Source organism: Achroia grisella, unplaced genomic scaffold, assembly GCF_030625045.1.
Source record: "Achroia grisella isolate CSIRO2021 unplaced genomic scaffold, CSIRO_AGI_Agris_v1 utg402, whole genome shotgun sequence".
In the NCBI taxonomy this organism is placed as follows: Eukaryota; Metazoa; Arthropoda; class Insecta; order Lepidoptera; family Pyralidae; genus Achroia; species Achroia grisella.
The window spans coordinates 8,033,559-8,041,007 of record NW_026712841.1 but is presented as its reverse complement, the minus strand read 5'-3'; the positions used below and the strand labels follow the sequence as shown (position 1 = coordinate 8,041,007).

At 40.0% G+C, this 7,449-nt stretch overlaps 1 pseudogene; it reads right to left on the bottom strand.

The window, feature by feature from the left end:
- Nucleotides 1–943: 943 nt before the first annotated feature.
- Nucleotides 944–3,804, bottom strand: LOC131844577 (uncharacterized; annotated as a pseudogene).
- Between the last annotated feature and the right edge of the window lie 3,645 nt (nucleotides 3,805–7,449).

Sequence of the window (7,449 nt, the reverse complement as noted above, 5' to 3'; positions counted from 1 at the left end):
TCATTTTTGAAGCTAGAACGATGAAACTTATTTCCTTGGCTATTTTGGATTTGATTTTTTATTTATTTGGTCTAGGTTAAAGTTTTATGCACAGTTAATATAATTATATATGCAACTGAATATTAAAAATGAATCTGTATTATTGTAAACATGTACAATATTTATTTGGTAAGAGCTGAGTTTCCTGTCAGTTCTTCTCATCTCGAAATCATTCCGAACTGACGATAGATTTGACATATCATAAGAGTCTGTAATAGACCTACTTGAAAAAAGATATTTTCAATTTGAATGTCAGAATAGACCCCTAATGTGTATATAATGTTAAAGTTTCAGCTATTTCGAGTAATATGACACAATTAATATTTAATTCAGTCATTTACATGCACGGTAATGACAATGAACGTAATATATACGCTGGCGGGACTTTAGAAACTATAAAGGTTTACCGTTTGATACATATTGTAATAACACCATTAATAATCGCACGCTTCGTAGTAGAATGGAAATTCAACGTTAACATTAAAGACAAAAAGTCGAATTTCGAAATTTATTTTTCTGGGTGCAATGCAGTTTTTATTAAATGATATTTGATTATGTGTACAATGTGACTTTTTAATTTCGATATTAAAAGGTAAAATGTAGCCGATACATGGTGAATTTTGGGTATATGTACGTCTGTCACAGCAGTTTAATGATACTGGAATGGCAAACGTGCTGATTGACCTCCTGATGGTAAATGGTTACCTTCATCCGTATACATGTGGAGCACCACGAATTTTCTTTCATCATCATGTGGAGCTTAGATAACATAGATAATAATTTTTATTTGTATCTTAGTACACACATAATAGGTTTAATTACGAATAGTATACATTACATAATATTTAGACCAATACAATGATGATGATGTAATCCAGGCCGATTTCGGCCACGGCGACTATCTTCAGTTCCGATTTTGTCGTTGATGTGCTCGCATGTGACTTATGTAGCCTATTTTGTGTGTAAAAATCCTCGCACATTGCGGGCATGAGAGCACACCGTTCATATAATTATAGCTGATAGCCGCAGATGGTCGGGCTTTCAGCTTGTCACGTCTGGCATCTAGCTTAAGAAAAAGCTTTGACGCTAGAATTAACAAGCGCTCTCCACTCTGGCCGTTCGGCAGCCTGCTGCTCCCATTTGATGTCGCACTGCTTCATGTGTCGCTTCAGCACATCTTTGTACCTGAGGAGTTGTCCGCCATGCTTCCGCTTGCCTTCCTCAAGTTCTGAGTAAAAGATGCACTTAGCCATTCTTTCCTCCATCATACGCGTCACATGCCCGCACCACCGAAGCTGACGCCGCATAAGATAAGACTCAATACCACCGACATTGGCCCTTCGCAGCACTTCAGTATTCCGTACGCAGTCAGACCATCGGATATGAAGTATTTTCCGTAAGCACTTGAGGTGGAATCGGTCTAGCATACGGATGTGACGGCGATATACTGTCCACGTTTCGGCAGAGTATATGTTGGGCAGCACGACTGCCATGTAGACATTGATCTTCGTTGCCAACCTAAAGTCGTGCGAGTTAAAGACCTTAGAGTCCAGCTTGCCAAAGGCCGCTGCAGCAGCACCGATTCTGCTGTTGATCTCTGCATCATGATCACACTTAGATGATATTGTGCTACCCAGGTAGCGAAACTTATCCACCTGCTTCAGCTCATCCCCTCCGAGTGTAATATTCAGTGACTCGCGACCATGAGTATCCAAAGACATCACCTCCGTCTTTTTGACACTGATTTTTAAGCCAAATTTTTGGCACGACTCGTGGAAATCGGACATTAGCTGTTGCAGGCCCCCTGGGGATTCTGCTACGAAGCACAGGTCATCAGCGTATATCAACTCAGTGATCACGGCATGCGACACTTTGGTGCGGGCTTTCAGTCTGGCTAGATTAAAAATATTGCCGTCCGTGCGAAATCGAATGCGAACACCTTCAGAAGTCGTTTGTGAGACCTCTTGGACTACGACTGAAAAGTATAACGCGAACAATGTGGGTGCTAGAACGCACCCCTGTTTTACCCCACAGGTGACGGGGAAAAATTGGACTGTTCGTCGTTAACAGCGACGCAGCACTGCATGTCGTCATGCAGGAGTCTTAGAAGTCTCAACTTTCTGTACATCCGATTTTGTGAAACAAGACAAAAATCGAAGGCCTTCTCAAGGTCAACAAAAAAGAGATATATAGGACGATCTTGCTCTCTGCTCTTCTCCTGTAGTTGTCTCACTGAGAATATAGCCTCAATTTCATTTTCTGGGAAGAAGTTTTTCGGAATGTCATAAGGCGGTTCAGTTTTTATAGTAAATGAATTACAATGGACCGGTCACCCTTGTTCTTATATAGGGCCCTGATACGTGATACTTTAAAAGTAGATGGGACTTGTTCCTCTTGCCACATACGAACAAAATGTTCCCATATAGCTGAATGCAATTCATCACCGCCGTATTTAAACAGTTCTCCCGGTATAGAGTCAATGCCCACCGCACGCTTATTTTGCTGTTGTTTGATGGCGAGAGCAATCTCCTCACGAGTGAGTGTCTCGTCCAGCTCAGTAGCGACAGGGAGTTGCGGAATCGAACGAATGTGTTCCAGGTCAGCAGCCCGGTCCACATTTAGCAGAGTGCTGACGTGTTCTGCCCATCGTGCAAGTACTTCCTCTTTGCTCTTATACAGCGGCTTTAACGGTATTTTGGCAATAGAGGTTGTGCCAATTATGTCGCTGTAAAATTCTCCGAGCTGATTCGTGTCAACGAGCCACTTTGTTGAGCCTTCTCTCGCCACCACTTGATAATCGCCTCAGCTGCAGGTTACTTTCTCTGATCTCCGGGTCAAGGAGACGGCGATGCTTGTCAATTGCTTCCGTCAATACTTCATCATTCTCATCAAACCAGTCCTCGTTCTTACGGGCTCTACTACCCAAAGTAGTTGTGGCCGTGTTCAGTATGTGAGAAGACAAAGCACTCCAGTCGCAATCCACAATGCCGCCGTCTTTGTTGATGGATGGCAAACCAGAGACCAAAGATCGAGCATATTCTTTCCTCATCTCAAGATCTTGAAGCCCATCTACGTTAAGACTCGCGTTGGGCTTTGATGTACCAGATCTTCGAGGACGATAGAGGCGAAGACGCAACTTAGCAACAACAAGCCTATGGTCAGTCCAGCAGTGCGCACCACGCATGACGCGGGTGACATAGATAATTAGATGCCATGTTTATTTGTATCCATGTATTTTTGTATTTAGCGGGAAGCCTAAACAAGGTACTCGTTATTGCAAGATGGAATTGTGCACATAAACTGAGTAAAAGCTGGCCGTTGCTGTTCATTAATTACGAAAACATTGGGCCATGCATCGTAATACATTAAAATCACCCAACAGGAGAATATTTAGGTCTTACGCTTTCGATACAGCTTGAAAGCTCTTCATAAAACTGATCCTTAATGTCATAGACTTATCCATAGTCGGCATAGATACTGATGACATTAAGAAATGTAGGCGCAGTGTGGTAACGCGGTCCGAAATATGAACCGGACACACTTGTACAACAAGTCTATTTTTAATCGCAAATCCAACACCTGACCGACGCGTCTCAGAGGCAGCAGTCCCTTCCAAAAGAAAGTAAAGTACTGTGTTTCGCTGAGAGCAGCCACATCTATATCATAGCGACGAAGTTCACGGGCAACAATGGCGGTTTTCCGTTCGGGGCAGATATTTTCATCGCTATCAAGCAGGGTACGTACATTCCACGCGCCGAATGTCATAATAGGGATTTTATTATTTGTATACTTTCTGTGGCGTCGACCGCGAGTTTAACGATAACATTTTTAGACACCTTTTCTAGCCCCCTCCCTGGCTGAGCAGGGAAAGCAGTGCTTCCCTGAATAGGCCTGCTTTGCCGATCCAGGTGCTGCAGAGCCCTCTCTGTCCCCCCTGATCAGAGAAGGAACGACCACGGTAAACACCCCCAGAGCCGCCCGCGTGCAGGTCTCAGACAAAGCCCAATATTCAAATCGGAATAAAAAGACCATATTCGGAAGCAGTCAGTTGCGCAGGAGATTTTAGGTGCAAATCTTGATCCAGTGGATGATACGACTGGAGACAGGTTCAGATGAATATAACTCTGTCCTCTATCATTGCCCTAAGCCGTCCACCAAAACTCGTTGCATATCTGCGATGAGTCGCCTTTTCCACCGGGATAGATTCGTGCACAAGCGGGAGGTATCCTCTCTTAACGGCAGGCCCCCTCGACCAGGTTTATACGCGGTTTATAGAGTTTGCAGAACGTCTGCGATCAGTGGAAAAACCCACCTCCTTTACAGGCCGACTGGTGAGATTCCTTGGACCAATACACTATAATATGGGTATACCTGCATGTATGTCACAGCAGATATGGCTCATAGCTCAGTGTAAAGTACTGCTCAAGGAGCAAAACTGATCTTCCACGAGAGTTATTGTACTCAATAACATGACATCTTACTTTTACCGGTGACCGGTGGCAAGCGCCATTAAATATTTCTTAAAAATAAAAATTACTCAGTTTGAAAATGGAACGTCGAATATAGAGCATAGGAAATAGTTTTTTTTTTATTGATTACAAACATTGCTCTCTTACATTATAGTTATATTAAAAAAATATACATTTAAAAACCGTTATTTTTAATTTCTGATATGATGACCATCAAGAAAACAAAATGTCAGTGAAGTACATAAATACAATCAAATCCAAGAACAGAAGTCGTAGTTTCATTTTCAAAGTATTAATGCTTTATTCCACGAGCCTATTAAAAATAATATACGAGAACTCAATTGAATTACAAAGTACTTACTTTTAAAAGCTACAAGAATTTTATGGGCGAGTTGCGCGCTGTTAATTAAGAGACTAATTAAAAAAGTTTAAATTTACGAAAAAGTTTTTCTCAATAATGAAGTTAACTTACTATCTACGTCTTGGTATATTCATATTTTTTATGTTCAGTATTTGGAAACAACATTTATAATATTAAATTAAATCAACAATGTAGTATTTACAAATAAAATATTAGTTATTTTGACTAAAACTAATTAGATTAAAGTAATTATTCTTCTTTTCAATCGATTCCTGACTAAAGGGCTCCGACTGCATATTTTGTTTAACTGCATCTGGAAATGACTCCATCTTGCAGATGCCCTGCAAAGATACACATAGTTATGAGTACAAACGATACAAAAATACAACAAATACAAACGACTGTCTAAAAGGTTCCCACTAAAAACTTGACTGTATCTCGAAAGGACTCCATCTTGCAGATGCCCTGCAAAAATACGCATTGTTACAAGTACAAACGATACAAAAAAACAACAAATACAAACGACTTTCTAAAAAGGCTCCCACTAGAAACTTGACTGCATCTCGAAAGGTCTCCATCTTGAAGATACCCTGCAAAAATACACATAGTTACAAGTACAAACAATACAAAAATACAAGAAATACAAACGACTGTCTAAAAAAGGCTCCCAAGAAACTTGACAAATGCCCTGCAAAAATACTAGTTACTAAAACGATACAAAAATACAACAAATACAAACGACTGTCTAAAAAGGTCCTCACTAGAAACTTGACTGCATCTCGAAAGGACTCCATCTTGAAGATACCCTGCAAAAATACACATAGTTACGAGTACAAACGATACAAAAATACAAATACAAACGACTTTTTAAAAAGGCTCCCACTAGAAACTTGACTGCATCTCGAAAGGACTCCATCTTGCAGATGCCCTGCAAAAATACACATAGTTACGAGTACAAACGATACATAAATACAACAAATACAAACGACTTTCTAATAAGGCTCTAGAAAAACAATCTTGAAAAACCCTCCAAAAAAATTGCATCAGTCTAAAATCCCCATGCAAAAGTATCTGTCCATCGGTTTTTTTTCTGCTCTGTCAAACCACAGATTAGAAAAGACTGTTGACACTTGAAACGTGCCATGCCTCTGTCTATCGTAAGCATTTTTAGTCCTAAAATAACATTGCGTACAACGGACCAAGCCAAGCGATACCCTATCTTTTTTTATTTATTAATGAACGAACGATTGACAAATTGTAAAGCTAGTAGGAGGACCAGAGGACTAAGATGTCATGCCTCTTATTCTGTAATTTCACTATCTAATTGTATCTGACAACCGAAATGCAGCGTACAAAGCAAGCTTAAGCTTGGAAACCCCAACGATTTATTTAAGATTTTTTCAGTTTATAATACGGTAACTCTTCCGCTGTATCTTGTATTCCTGACACAATCCTCCTACCAATTTAATTATTTTCATTAACGAATAGTAAAGGGTCTATACCATTTCTACAGTCCATTAAATATTCCAATTTTATATAGGTGAGACTAAGGTACGTATATAAGGCAAAAATATTTTTTGTGCAAATATAAAGAAAACATCCAAGCCGACATAAACAATCATACTTATGAATACAGATATACGTACCGTGCAAAGAATCGAGCCGGAGACCATCAGAGGTAAGCCGGTATGCTAAACCGCTAGAGCACGGAGGTCATCAGAAAAAGCCAGTAACATTAATGTTCGACTAGCTGTACACGCGACTTCGTCCGCGTGGAATTTAACATTTTTCTAAAGTAAAATATTTTTTATGTTATTCCTTATCACATCAGCTACCTGCCAAAAAAAGTCCCATCAAAATCGGTCCAGCCATTTCAGAGTTTAGCCGTAACAAACAGACAGACAGACAGACAAAAATTGTAAAAAAAATATTTTGGTGTATGTACCTTATTTATATTCATATGCAAGTAGTAAAAAACTATTATTTCAATGTTACAAACGGACACTCCAATTTTATATATACGTATAGATATCAAATCAATTTCTATTCAATTCTTAAACAAATATTTTTCTTTAATAACCAAATTGTATGTGTGCGAGGTCGGCCTTGCGTCTCCCTCGCGGTGGATTCAATTCCAGAACTTAATCATAAGTTTTTGAATAAACAATGGACGAATCGAGGAGCGATTGTTACTTGGAGCGAACACGACTTGTTGCGACTTTACGAGTTTCGTCGCTTCCAACTTCACAAAAGCATAACGAGATGCATCGCTTTTAAAAGTATTCAAAGTCAAAATCATTTAGATTCAACCGCTTTCTGTTTTTACCCAATGGTTATCTGGTAGAAAATGCCTTAAGGCATTAAAGATGTTGTTTGGGCTGCCTCAGTTCTGTAGCGCCTCAGAGATATTTGTAGTCGCGCAGTCAGATGGCTAGCCTAGATGCGGGGAAGAACTGCGTCACTGATGTGGAGAATTAGAGAGAGCGCAAACAATCTCCTGAACATTATACCAAATATCTCGGATTGTCCGCTCCAGAGGCACTGGACATCCTGCGGACCTATCTGATCGTGGATATAAAT